Source organism: Giraffa tippelskirchi, chromosome 8, assembly GCF_054371585.1.
Source record: "Giraffa tippelskirchi isolate mGirTip1 chromosome 8, T2T-mGirTip1v1.2.pri, whole genome shotgun sequence".
In the NCBI taxonomy this organism is placed as follows: Eukaryota; Metazoa; Chordata; class Mammalia; order Artiodactyla; family Giraffidae; genus Giraffa; species Giraffa tippelskirchi.
The window spans coordinates 117,833,413-117,846,976 of NC_137282.1; the positions used below are offsets into that span (position 1 = coordinate 117,833,413).

At 71.8% G+C, this 13,564-nt stretch overlaps 4 non-coding genes across 4 annotated transcripts; all 4 read right to left on the reverse strand.

Annotated features, from left to right (window-relative positions):
- Positions 1 to 2,477: 2,477 nt before the first annotated feature.
- Positions 2,478 to 2,596, reverse strand: LOC145519303 (5S ribosomal RNA). The gene has a single exon (XR_014063711.1). It is a non-coding gene; the product is annotated as a 5S ribosomal RNA (ribosomal RNA).
- Positions 2,597 to 5,769: 3,173 nt separating this feature from the next.
- On the reverse strand, positions 5,770 to 5,888 carry LOC145519314 (5S ribosomal RNA). Its single transcript, XR_014063720.1, has one exon. It is a non-coding gene; the product is annotated as a 5S ribosomal RNA (ribosomal RNA).
- Positions 5,889 to 9,061: 3,173 nt separating this feature from the next.
- On the reverse strand, positions 9,062 to 9,180 carry LOC145519326 (5S ribosomal RNA). Its single transcript, XR_014063732.1, has one exon. It is a non-coding gene; the product is annotated as a 5S ribosomal RNA (ribosomal RNA).
- Positions 9,181 to 12,339: 3,159 nt separating this feature from the next.
- On the reverse strand, positions 12,340 to 12,458 carry LOC145519336 (5S ribosomal RNA). The gene has a single exon (XR_014063741.1). It is a non-coding gene; the product is annotated as a 5S ribosomal RNA (ribosomal RNA).
- Positions 12,459 to 13,564: the final 1,106 nt, after the last annotated feature.

Below are 13,564 nucleotides of genomic sequence, written 5' to 3' on the forward strand. Positions count from 1 at the left end.
GCGTCCCCAGCCGCCTGCGATCTGAGGGTCACCCCCAGCTGGGAAGCGCTGGCTGGGAGGTCACTTGGCAGCGGCAGTGGCCCCCGGGCCCCCGCGCCCATGGCGGTCTCCCACACTCCCAGGGAACGTCGAGGCACCCTCCACGCGGCCGTTGCGTCACATTTGCTCTGCAGGAAGGAGAGAGCTCCCGAGCCAAGGCCTGTCTGCACCGTGCTCGGCTCCTGCGGGCAGAACACCCTGGGCGCCCACCTGGAGCTCGGGCCCAGGGGCCCACACTGGCGTGTTTCGCCCGGGGAGCCCTAAAGGCGGGGCGGCCCAGCAACTGCTTGCAAAGGCCTCCCGTGGCTGTTTGCTTCCTTCTGCCAGAGCTAGCTCTGCTCCCCGCTGCGGCCTTTGGCACGCCAGGGGCGAGCCCGCCACCCCTCGCCGGGAGCCCGTGGGAGGGGCCAGGTGCCCTCGGCCAGGTGACCCCAGCGTGGCACCCGGCCCCCTCAGACGCACTCCCGCAGCCTCCTTCCCCACGGGCAGGACCGCGCTGACCTAGGAGTGTGTTTGCAAGGCTCCCAGACCGCAGGCGGACACAGGGCCCCGACTCCGGAATTGAGGCCCTGGGAGCAGGCCCGGAGGTCCGGCGTCTGAGGCGCTACACACTGGCTGCGCGCTAGAGGCCTGAAAACCCGCTCTCTGGGGCTGCCTATCCTGCCTCCAAGGACGATAGCGTCCCCAGCCGCCTGCGGCCTGAGGGTCACCCCCAAGCTGGGAAGCGCTGGCTGGGAGGTCATTTGGCAGTGGCAATGGCCCCTGGGGCCCCGCGCCCAGGGCGGGCTCCCACACTCCCAGGGAGCTTCGAGGCCAGCTGTACACGGCTTTTCCCTCACGCTTGCTCTGCAGGAGAGACCTCCCGAGCCTGGGCCTGTCTGCAGCGTGCTGGGCTCCTGCGGGCAAAACACCCTGGGCGCCCACCTGGGGCCCGGGCCTAGGGGCCCACACGGGCGTGTCTCGCCCGGGGAGCCCTAAAGGCGGGGCGGCCCAGCAACTGCTTGCAAAGGCTACCCGTGGCCGTTTGCTTCCTTCTGCCAGAGCTAGCTTGACTCCCGGCTCCAGCGTTGGGCACGGCCAGGGGTGAGGCGTCAGCCCCGCCCCTTCGGCCTACCCAGGCCCCCCCCCTTGCCCCCTTGCCCCCTCGCCCTCCCCCCCCACCCCCACCCCCGCCAAGCACAGGACCTTCCTGAGAGAGCAGACGAGCGACCGGCAGGCACACGGACAGACACACAGACCCTCGCACGCACCCACGCCCAGTGGGTTAGCCGGCCGGCGCAAGCTCCTCAGCCGGAGCCAGAGCCAGAGCACCTGTCAGAGGCCGGGGCCAGAGGAAGGGACGGGAGGCCGGCGGTCAGCAGAGACAGAGACAGAGAGAGAGGGACAGAAAGAGACAGAGACAGAAAGACAGCGAGACGGAGATGCAGACAGACGGCCAGGCGCGCGCGCACACCCAAACACGCACCGGCACACGCAGGGAGGGAGAGACAGAGAGAGGGAGACCCAGAGCGACTGGCAGAGAGACGGAAAACGGGAGGCACGCAGGGCAGAGAGGTTGGCATGCGGTCCGAGACAGACACACCGGCACAGACCGTGACACCCGTCAGAGAGAGGCCGTGCCCGGAAGCAGCAGCTTCGCCAAGGGAGGGGGCGTCAGCCCCGGGCCGGGCGGGCCCCGGCTGCACGCAGTGCCCTGGGGCTGGCAGTCACCCGTGGGGAACCCAAGACTTCCTCGCAGCCGAGGTCTCAAGGGTCCCCTTCGGCTTGGCTACCTAAGGCGAGACCCGGACCCGCCCCCAGGCCAGAGGGTGGGTGTGTGAGTGAGTGTGTCGGTGGGCGAGGGTGGGGTCGGGTCGACTGGGGGTCGGGTGGATACCCGGAATGGAAGGCGGGAGGATGTGGAGGCCGGGGGTTGGGAAGCCTGTGTGGTCCTCTTGCTGTCTCTCTCTCCCTCTTTCTTCGTGGGCCTTACCTGTGGGTTTCCGGCTCTTGACCTGTCTCGGCGGCGGGGGTCTGTGTGTGTGTGTGTGTGTGTGTGTGTGTGTGTGTGTGCGCGCGTGCGTGCGTGTGTGCGTGTGTGTGTGTGTGTGTGAGCGCCTGCGAGGATGGGGCTGGAGGTGGGGCTGGGGGTGGGGCTGGGGGTGGGGCTGGGGCTGGGCCTCCCTCCCCCCTGCCTGAGGCGTGCCAAGGCCCAGGGAGCCCCAGGCGGAGACCCCCGACCGTCGTGTGGTTTCCTGGAAGCCGAATGCGGAGGGGCTCGCAGGCCGCGCGGAGGCAAGCCAGGTCGGCAGCGGGAGTCGGGGCCCTGACCGTCCAGCCCGGGAGGGGCTGGGGCTGGGGCTGGGGCTGCGGGGGCCCAAGAGTTGGGACGGGGGCGGCGGGGACCCAAGAGTTGGGACGCCGTGGGGGCCGGGGGCTAAAGGAGAGGGGAGGCAAAAAGCCTACAGCACCCGGTATTCCCAGGCGGTCTCCCATCCAAGTACTAACCAGGCCCGACCCTGCTTAGCTTCCGAGATCAGACGAGATCGGGCGCGTTCAGGGTGGTATGGCCGTAGACGGAGGCGGCTGCCGCCAGGCGCCCTAAGAGCCCTGCGCCGCGCCTCCCATTGGCTCTGACCCCCGGGTCAGGCCAGCCGGCCGCGGCTCTCCACGGGAGCGCGCGCTGCACTTGAGCCGCACGCCCCGCGACCGGACTCCGGCCGGCCAGGGCCGGCAGCCCGGCGGCCGGCCGATGCCGCCCCACCCCCGCACACCGCCACCCCTGGCCAGCAACCGCCTGGCCCGGCGCGGGGGCCAAGAGGGCTTCCGGGACCGCGAGCGGCCGGGCGTGCGTGCCGGGGGTGGGGTGGGGTGGGGTGGGGTCGGGGGGGGGTGGAGGGCGACGGGCGCGGAGGTCTCGGCGCCCTCCCACCCTGGGCCTCTCCAGGCCGGCCCCCTCTCGGCGCCCCACCCCCACCGCCACCCCACCCCCACCCCCACCCCGCACCCCGCACCCCGCACCCGCCGTCGCGTTCGCTGCTCAGGGCCACGTGGCCCCGGAGGTGTCTGGCTTCGGGGCCCGCCGCTGCCCGCGGCCCGCGGCGCTCTGAGCCTCCTGCGGGCCTCGGCGCGGCCCAGCCGGGGCCCTGAGCGCCCGTCCTGCCGGGCACCTGCCAGGGCGCGGTCGACCGGAGCCCGTCAGCCCCGCCCCTTCGCCCTACCCGAGGCCCCCCCTTGCCCACTCTGTGGGGCTGCCTTTCCTGCCTCCAAGGACGATAGCGTCCCCAGCCGCCTGCGATCTGAGGGTCACCCCCAGCTGGGAAGCGCTGGCTGGGAGGTCACTTGGCAGCGGCAGTGGCCCCCGGGCCCCCGCGCCCATGGCGGTCTCCCACACTCCCAGGGAACGTCGAGGCACCCTCCACGCGGCCGTTGCGTCACATTTGCTCTGCAGGAAGGAGAGAGCTCCCGAGCCAAGGCCTGTCTGCACCGTGCTCGGCTCCTGCGGGCAGAACACCCTGGGCGCCCACCTGGAGCTCGGGCCCAGGGGCCCACACTGGCGTGTTTCGCCCGGGGAGCCCTAAAGGCGGGGCGGCCCAGCAACTGCTTGCAAAGGCCTCCCGTGGCTGTTTGCTTCCTTCTGCCAGAGCTAGCTCTGCTCCCCGCTGCGGCCTTTGGCACGCCAGGGGCGAGCCCGCCACCCCTCGCCGGGAGCCCGTGGGAGGGGCCAGGTGCCCTCGGCCAGGTGACCCCAGCGTGGCACCCGGCCCCCTCAGACGCACTCCCGCAGCCTCCTTCCCCACGGGCAGGACCGCGCTGACCTAGGAGTGTGTTTGCAAGGCTCCCAGACCGCAGGCGGACACAGGGCCCCGACTCCGGAATTGAGGCCCTGGGAGCAGGCCCGGAGGTCCGGCGTCTGAGGCGCTACACACTGGCTGCGCGCTAGAGGCCTGAAAACCCGCTCTCTGGGGCTGCCTATCCTGCCTCCAAGGACGATAGCGTCCCCAGCCGCCTGCGGCCTGAGGGTCACCCCCAAGCTGGGAAGCGCTGGCTGGGAGGTCATTTGGCAGTGGCAATGGCCCCTGGGGCCCCGCGCCCAGGGCGGGCTCCCACACTCCCAGGGAGCTTCGAGGCCAGCTGTACACGGCTTTTCCCTCACGCTTGCTCTGCAGGAGAGACCTCCCGAGCCTGGGCCTGTCTGCAGCGTGCTGGGCTCCTGCGGGCAAAACACCCTGGGCGCCCACCTGGGGCCCGGGCCTAGGGGCCCACACGGGCGTGTCTCGCCCGGGGAGCCCTAAAGGCGGGGCGGCCCAGCAACTGCTTGCAAAGGCTACCCGTGGCCGTTTGCTTCCTTCTGCCAGAGCTAGCTTGACTCCCGGCTCCAGCGTTGGGCACGGCCAGGGGTGAGGCGTCAGCCCCGCCCCTTCGGCCTACCCAGGCCCCCCCCCTTGCCCCCTTGCCCCCTCGCCCTCCCCCCCCACCCCCACCCCCGCCAAGCACAGGACCTTCCTGAGAGAGCAGACGAGCGACCGGCAGGCACACGGACAGACACACAGACCCTCGCACGCACCCACGCCCAGTGGGTTAGCCGGCCGGCGCAAGCTCCTCAGCCGGAGCCAGAGCCAGAGCACCTGTCAGAGGCCGGGGCCAGAGGAAGGGACGGGAGGCCGGCGGTCAGCAGAGACAGAGACAGAGAGAGAGGGACAGAAAGAGACAGAGACAGAAAGACAGCGAGACGGAGATGCAGACAGACGGCCAGGCGCGCGCGCACACCCAAACACGCACCGGCACACGCAGGGAGGGAGAGACAGAGAGAGGGAGACCCAGAGCGACTGGCAGAGAGACGGAAAACGGGAGGCACGCAGGGCAGAGAGGTTGGCATGCGGTCCGAGACAGACACACCGGCACAGACCGTGACACCCGTCAGAGAGAGGCCGTGCCCGGAAGCAGCAGCTTCGCCAAGGGAGGGGGCGTCAGCCCCAGGCCGGGCGGGCCCCGGCTGCACGCAGTGCCCTGGGGCTGGCAGTCACCCGTGGGGAACCCAAGACTTCCTCGCAGCCGAGGTCTCAAGGGTCCCCTTCGGCTTGGCTACCTAAGGCGAGACCCGGACCCGCCCCCAGGCCAGAGGGTGGGTGTGTGAGTGAGTGTGTCGGTGGGCGAGGGTGGGGTCGGGTCGACTGGGGGTCGGGTGGATACCCGGAATGGAAGGCGGGAGGATGTGGAGGCCGGGGGTTGGGAAGCCTGTGTGGTCCTCTTGCTGTCTCTCTCTCCCTCTTTCTTCGTGGGCCTTACCTGTGGGTTTCCGGCTCTTGACCTGTCTCGGCGGCGGGGGTCTGTGTGTGTGTGTGTGTGTGTGTGTGTGTGTGTGCGCGCGTGCGTGCGTGTGTGCGTGTGTGTGTGTGTGTGTGAGCGCCTGCGAGGATGGGGCTGGAGGTGGGGCTGGGGGTGGGGCTGGGGGTGGGGCTGGGGCTGGGCCTCCCTCCCCCCTGCCTGAGGCGTGCCAAGGCCCAGGGAGCCCCAGGCGGAGACCCCCGACCGTCGTGTGGTTTCCTGGAAGCCGAATGCGGAGGGGCTCGCAGGCCGCGCGGAGGCAAGCCAGGTCGGCAGCGGGAGTCGGGGCCCTGACCGTCCAGCCCGGGAGGGGCTGGGGCTGGGGCTGGGGCTGCGGGGGCCCAAGAGTTGGGACGGGGGCGGCGGGGACCCAAGAGTTGGGACGCCGTGGGGGCCGGGGGCTAAAGGAGAGGGGAGGCAAAAAGCCTACAGCACCCGGTATTCCCAGGCGGTCTCCCATCCAAGTACTAACCAGGCCCGACCCTGCTTAGCTTCCGAGATCAGACGAGATCGGGCGCGTTCAGGGTGGTATGGCCGTAGACGGAGGCGGCTGCCGCCAGGCGCCCTAAGAGCCCTGCGCCGCGCCTCCCATTGGCTCTGACCCCCGGGTCAGGCCAGCCGGCCGCGGCTCTCCACGGGAGCGCGCGCTGCACTTGAGCCGCACGCCCCGCGACCGGACTCCGGCCGGCCAGGGCCGGCAGCCCGGCGGCCGGCCGATGCCGCCCCACCCCCGCACACCGCCACCCCTGGCCAGCAACCGCCTGGCCCGGCGCGGGGGCCAAGAGGGCTTCCGGGACCGCGAGCGGCCGGGCGTGCGTGCCGGGGGTGGGGTGGGGTGGGGTGGGGTCGGGGGGGGGTGGAGGGCGACGGGCGCGGAGGTCTCGGCGCCCTCCCACCCTGGGCCTCTCCAGGCCGGCCCCCTCTCGGCGCCCCACCCCCACCGCCACCCCACCCCCACCCCCACCCCGCACCCCGCACCCCGCACCCGCCGTCGCGTTCGCTGCTCAGGGCCACGTGGCCCCGGAGGTGTCTGGCTTCGGGGCCCGCCGCTGCCCGCGGCCCGCGGCGCTCTGAGCCTCCTGCGGGCCTCGGCGCGGCCCAGCCGGGGCCCTGAGCGCCCGTCCTGCCGGGCACCTGCCAGGGCGCGGTCGACCGGAGCCCGTCAGCCCCGCCCCTTCGCCCTACCCGAGGCCCCCCCTTGCCCACTCTGTGGGGCTGCCTTTCCTGCCTCCAAGGACGATAGCGTCCCCAGCCGCCTGCGATCTGAGGGTCACCCCCAGCTGGGAAGCGCTGGCTGGGAGGTCACTTGGCAGCGGCAGTGGCCCCCGGGCCCCCGCGCCCATGGCGGTCTCCCACACTCCCAGGGAACGTCGAGGCACCCTCCACGCGGCCGTTGCGTCACATTTGCTCTGCAGGAAGGAGAGAGCTCCCGAGCCAAGGCCTGTCTGCACCGTGCTCGGCTCCTGCGGGCAGAACACCCTGGGCGCCCACCTGGAGCTCGGGCCCAGGGGCCCACACTGGCGTGTTTCGCCCGGGGAGCCCTAAAGGCGGGGCGGCCCAGCAACTGCTTGCAAAGGCCTCCCGTGGCTGTTTGCTTCCTTCTGCCAGAGCTAGCTCTGCTCCCCGCTGCGGCCTTTGGCACGCCAGGGGCGAGCCCGCCACCCCTCGCCGGGAGCCCGTGGGAGGGGCCAGGTGCCCTCGGCCAGGTGACCCCAGCGTGGCACCCGGCCCCCTCAGACGCACTCCCGCAGCCTCCTTCCCCACGGGCAGGACCGCGCTGACCTAGGAGTGTGTTTGCAAGGCTCCCAGACCGCAGGCGGACACAGGGCCCCGACTCCGGAATTGAGGCCCTGGGAGCAGGCCCGGAGGTCCGGCGTCTGAGGCGCTACACACTGGCTGCGCGCTAGAGGCCTGAAAACCCGCTCTCTGGGGCTGCCTATCCTGCCTCCAAGGACGATAGCGTCCCCAGCCGCCTGCGGCCTGAGGGTCACCCCCAAGCTGGGAAGCGCTGGCTGGGAGGTCATTTGGCAGTGGCAATGGCCCCTGGGGCCCCGCGCCCAGGGCGGGCTCCCACACTCCCAGGGAGCTTCGAGGCCAGCTGTACACGGCTTTTCCCTCACGCTTGCTCTGCAGGAGAGACCTCCCGAGCCTGGGCCTGTCTGCAGCGTGCTGGGCTCCTGCGGGCAAAACACCCTGGGCGCCCACCTGGGGCCCGGGCCTAGGGGCCCACACGGGCGTGTCTCGCCCGGGGAGCCCTAAAGGCGGGGCGGCCCAGCAACTGCTTGCAAAGGCTACCCGTGGCCGTTTGCTTCCTTCTGCCAGAGCTAGCTTGACTCCCGGCTCCAGCGTTGGGCACGGCCAGGGGTGAGGCGTCAGCCCCGCCCCTTCGGCCTACCCAGGCCCCCCCCCTTGCCCCCTTGCCCCCTCGCCCTCCCCCCCCACCCCCACCCCCGCCAAGCACAGGACCTTCCTGAGAGAGCAGACGAGCGACCGGCAGGCACACGGACAGACACACAGACCCTCGCACGCACCCACGCCCAGTGGGTTAGCCGGCCGGCGCAAGCTCCTCAGCCGGAGCCAGAGCCAGAGCACCTGTCAGAGGCCGGGGCCAGAGGAAGGGACGGGAGGCCGGCGGTCAGCAGAGACAGAGACAGAGAGAGAGGGACAGAAAGAGACAGAGACAGAAAGACAGCGAGACGGAGATGCAGACAGACGGCCAGGCGCGCGCGCACACCCAAACACGCACCGGCACACGCAGGGAGGGAGAGACAGAGAGAGGGAGACCCAGAGCGACTGGCAGAGAGACGGAAAACGGGAGGCACGCAGGGCAGAGAGGTTGGCATGCGGTCCGAGACAGACACACCGGCACAGACCGTGACACCCGTCAGAGAGAGGCCGTGCCCGGAAGCAGCAGCTTCGCCAAGGGAGGGGGCGTCAGCCCCGGGCCGGGCGGGCCCCGGCTGCACGCAGTGCCCTGGGGCTGGCAGTCACCCGTGGGGAACCCAAGACTTCCTCGCAGCCGAGGTCTCAAGGGTCCCCTTCGGCTTGGCTACCTAAGGCGAGACCCGGACCCGCCCCCAGGCCAGAGGGTGGGTGTGTGAGTGAGTGTGTCGGTGGGCGAGGGTGGGGTCGGGTCGACTGGGGGTCGGGTGGATACCCGGAATGGAAGGCGGGAGGATGTGGAGGCCGGGGGTTGGGAAGCCTGTGTGGTCCTCTTGCTGTCTCTCTCTCCCTCTTTCTTCGTGGGCCTTACCTGTGGGTTTCCGGCTCTTGACCTGTCTCGGCGGCGGGGGTCTGTGTGTGTGTGTGTGTGTGTGTGTGTGTGTGTGCGCGCGTGCGTGCGTGTGTGCGTGTGTGTGTGTGTGTGTGAGCGCCTGCGAGGATGGGGCTGGAGGTGGGGCTGGGGGTGGGGCTGGGGGTGGGGCTGGGGCTGGGCCTCCCTCCCCCCTGCCTGAGGCGTGCCAAGGCCCAGGGAGCCCCAGGCGGAGACCCCCGACCGTCGTGTGGTTTCCTGGAAGCCGAATGCGGAGGGGCTCGCAGGCCGCGCGGAGGCAAGCCAGGTCGGCAGCGGGAGTCGGGGCCCTGACCGTCCAGCCCGGGAGGGGCTGGGGCTGGGGCTGGGGCTGCGGGGGCCCAAGAGTTGGGACGGGGGCGGCGGGGACCCAAGAGTTGGGACGCCGTGGGGGCCGGGGGCTAAAGGAGAGGGGAGGCAAAAAGCCTACAGCACCCGGTATTCCCAGGCGGTCTCCCATCCAAGTACTAACCAGGCCCGACCCTGCTTAGCTTCCGAGATCAGACGAGATCGGGCGCGTTCAGGGTGGTATGGCCGTAGACGGAGGCGGCTGCCGCCAGGCGCCCTAAGAGCCCTGCGCCGCGCCTCCCATTGGCTCTGACCCCCGGGTCAGGCCAGCCGGCCGCGGCTCTCCACGGGAGCGCGCGCTGCACTTGAGCCGCACGCCCCGCGACCGGACTCCGGCCGGCCAGGGCCGGCAGCCCGGCGGCCGGCCGATGCCGCCCCACCCCCGCACACCGCCACCCCTGGCCAGCAACCGCCTGGCCCGGCGCGGGGGCCAAGAGGGCTTCCGGGACCGCGAGCGGCCGGGCGTGCGTGCCGGGGGTGGGGTGGGGTGGGGTCGGGGGGGGGTGGAGGGCGACGGGCGCGGAGGTCTCGGCGCCCTCCCACCCTGGGCCTCTCCAGGCCGGCCCCCTCTCGGCGCCCCACCCCCACCGCCACCCCACCCCCACCCCCACCCCGCACCCCGCACCCCGCACCCGCCGTCGCGTTCGCTGCTCAGGGCCACGTGGCCCCGGAGGTGTCTGGCTTCGGGGCCCGCCGCTGCCCGCGGCCCGCGGCGCTCTGAGCCTCCTGCGGGCCTCGGCGCGGCCCAGCCGGGGCCCTGAGCGCCCGTCCTGCCGGGCACCTGCCAGGGCGCGGTCGACCGGAGCCCGTCAGCCCCGCCCCTTCGCCCTACCCGAGGCCCCCCCTTGCCCACTCTGTGGGGCTGCCTTTCCTGCCTCCAAGGACGATAGCGTCCCCAGCCGCCTGCGATCTGAGGGTCACCCCCAGCTGGGAAGCGCTGGCTGGGAGGTCACTTGGCAGCGGCAGTGGCCCCCGGGCCCCCGCGCCCAGGGCGGTCTCCCACACTCCCAGGGAACGTCGAGGCACCCTCCACGCGGCCGTTGCGTCACATTTGCTCTGCAGGAAGGAGAGAGCTCCCGAGCCAAGGCCTGTCTGCACCGTGCTCGGCTCCTGCGGGCAGAACACCCTGGGCGCCCACCTGGAGCTCGGGCCCAGGGGCCCACACTGGCGTGTTTCGCCCGGGGAGCCCTAAAGGCGGGGCGGCCCAGCAACTGCTTGCAAAGGCCTCCCGTGGCTGTTTGCTTCCTTCTGCCAGAGCTAGCTCTGCTCCCCGCTGCGGCCTTTGGCACGCCAGGGGCGAGCCCGCCACCCCTCGCCGGGAGCCCGTGGGAGGGGCCAGGTGCCCTCGGCCAGGTGACCCCAGCGTGGCACCCGGCCCCCTCAGACGCACTCCCGCAGCCTCCTTCCCCACGGGCAGGACCGCGCTGACCTAGGAGTGTGTTTGCAAGGCTCCCAGACCGCAGGCGGACACAGGGCCCCGACTCCGGAATTGAGGCCCTGGGAGCAGGCCCGGAGGTCCGGCGTCTGAGGCGCTACACACTGGCTGCGCGCTAGAGGCCTGAAAACCCGCTCTCTGGGGCTGCCTATCCTGCCTCCAAGGACGATAGCGTCCCCAGCCGCCTGCGGCCTGAGGGTCACCCCCAAGCTGGGAAGCGCTGGCTGGGAGGTCACTTGGCAGTGGCAATGGCCCCTGGGGCCCCGCGCCCAGGGCGGGCTCCCACACTCCCAGGGAGCTTCGAGGCCAGCTGTACACGGCTTTTCCCTCACGCTTGCTCTGCAGGAGAGACCTCCCGAGCCTGGGCCTGTCTGCAGCGTGCTGGGCTCCTGCGGGCAAAACACCCTGGGCGCCCACCTGGGGCCCGGGCCTAGGGGCCCACACGGGCGTGTCTCGCCCGGGGAGCCCTAAAGGCGGGGCGGCCCAGCAACTGCTTGCAAAGGCTACCCGTGGCCGTTTGCTTCCTTCTGCCAGAGCTAGCTTGACTCCCGGCTCCAGCGTTGGGCACGGCCAGGGGTGAGGCGTCAGCCCCGCCCCTCGGCCTACCCAGGCCCCCCCCCTTGCCCCCTTGCCCCCTCGCCCTCCCCCCCCACCCCCACCCCCGCCAAGCACAGGACCTTCCTGAGAGAGCAGACGAGCGACCGGCAGGCACACGGACAGACACACAGACCCTCGCACGCACCCACGCCCAGTGGGTTAGCCGGCCGGCGCAAGCTCCTCAGCCGGAGCCAGAGCCAGAGCACCTGTCAGAGGCCGGGGCCAGAGGAAGGGACGGGAGGCCGGCGGTCAGCAGAGACAGAGACAGAGAGAGAGGGACAGAAAGAGACAGAGACAGAAAGACAGCGAGACGGAGATGCAGACAGACGGCCAGGCGCGCGCGCACACCCAAACACGCACCGGCACACGCAGGGAGGGAGAGACAGAGAGAGGGAGACCCAGAGCGACTGGCAGAGAGACGGAAAACGGGAGGCACGCAGGGCAGAGAGGATGGCATGCGGTCCGAGACAGACACACCGGCACAGACCGTGACACCCGTCAGAGAGAGGCCGTGCCCGGAAGAAGCAGCTTCGCCAAGGGAGGGGGCGTCAGCCCCGGGCCGGGCGGGCCCCGGCTGCACGCAGTGCCCTGGGGCTGGCAGTCACCCGTGGGGAACCCAAGACTTCCTCGCAGCCGAGGTCTCAAGGGTCCCCTTCGGCTTGGCTACCTAAGGCGAGACCCGGACCCGCCCCCAGGCCAGAGGGTGGGTGTGTGAGTGAGTGTGTCGGTGGGCGAGGGTGGGGTCGGGTCGACTGGGGGTCGGGTGGATACCCGGAATGGAAGGCGGGAGGATGTGGAGGCCGGGGGTTGGGAAGCCTGTGTGGTCCTCTTGCTGTCTCTCTCTGCCTCTTTCTTCGTGGGCCTTACCTGTGGGTTTCCGGCTCTTGACCTGTCTCGGCGGCGGGGGTCTGTGTGTGTGTGTGTGTGTGTGTGTGTGTGTGTGTGCGCGCGTGCGTGCGTGTGTGCGTGTGTGTGAGCGCCTGCGAGGATGGGGCTGGAGGTGGGGCTGGGGGTGGGGCTGGGGGTGGGGCTGGGGCTGGGCCTCCCTCCCCCCTGCCTGAGGCGTGCCAAGGCCCAGGGAGCCCCAGGCGGAGACCCCCGACCGTCGTGTGGTTTCCTGGAAGCCGAATGCGGAGGGGCTCGCAGGCCGCGCGGAGGCAAGCCAGGTCGGCAGCGGGAGTCGGGGCCCTGACCGTCCAGCCCGGGAGGGGCTGGGGCTGGGGCTGGGGCTGCGGGGGCCCAAGAGTTGGGACGGGGGCGGCGGGGGCCCAAGAGTTGGGACGCCGTGGGGGCCGGGGGCTAAAGGAGAGGGGAGGCAAAAAGCCTACAGCACCCGGTATTCCCAGGCGGTCTCCCATCCAAGTACTAACCAGGCCCGACCCTGCTTAGCTTCCGAGATCAGACGAGATCGGGCGCGTTCAGGGTGGTATGGCCGTAGACGGAGGCGGTTGCCGCCAGGCGCCCTAAGAGCCCTGCGCCGCGCCTCCCATTGGCTCTGACCCCCGGGTCAGGCCAGCCGGCCGCGGCTCTCCACGGGAGCGCGCGCTGCACTTGAGCCGCACGCCCCGCGACCGGACTCCGGCCGGCCAGGGCCGGCAGCCCGGCGGCCGGCCGATGCCGCCCCACCCCCGCACACCTCCACCCCTGGCCAGCAACCGCCTGGCCCGGCGCGGGGGCCCAGAGGGCTTCCGGGACCGCGAGCGGCCGGGCGTGCGTGCCGGGGGTGGGGTGGGGTGGGGTCGGGGGGGGGTGGAGGGCGACGGGCGCGGAGGTCTCGGCGCCCTCCCACCCTGGGCCTCTCCAGGCCGGCCCCCTCTCGGCGCCCCACCCCCACCGCCACCCCACCCCCACCCCCACCCCCACCCCCACCCCGCACCCCGCACCCCGCACCCGCCGTCGCGTTCGCTGCTCAGGGCCACGTGGCCCCGGAGGTGTCTGGCTTCGGGGCCCGCCGCTGCCCGCGGCCCGCGGCGCTCTGAGCCTCCTGCGGGCCTCGGCGCGGCCCAGCCGGGGCCCTGAGCGCCCGTCCTGCCGGGCACCTGCCAGGGCGCGGTCGACCGGAGACCGTCAGCCCCGCCCCTTCGCCCTACCCGAGGCCCCCCCTTGCCCACTCTGTGGGGCTGCCTTTCCTGCCTCCAAGGACGATAGCGTCCCCAGCCGCCTGCGATCTGAGGGTCACCCCCAGCTGGGAAGCGCTGGCTGGGAGGTCACTTGGCAGCGGCAGTGGCCCCCGGGCCCCCGCGCCCAGGGCGGTCTCCCACACTCCCAGGGAACGTCGAGGCACCCTCCACGCGGCCGTTGCGTCACATTTGCTCTGCAGGAAGGAGAGAGCTCCCGAGCCAAGGCCTGTCTGCACCGTGCTCGGCTCCTGCGGGCAGAACACCCTGGGCGCCCACCTGGAGCTCGGGCCCAGGGGCCCACACTGGCGTGTTTCGCCCGGGGAGCCCTAAAGGCGGGGCGGCCCAGCAACTGCTTGCAAAGGCCTCCCGTGGCTGTTTGCTTCCTTCTGCCAGAGCTAGCTCTGCTCCCCGCTGCGGCCTTTGGCA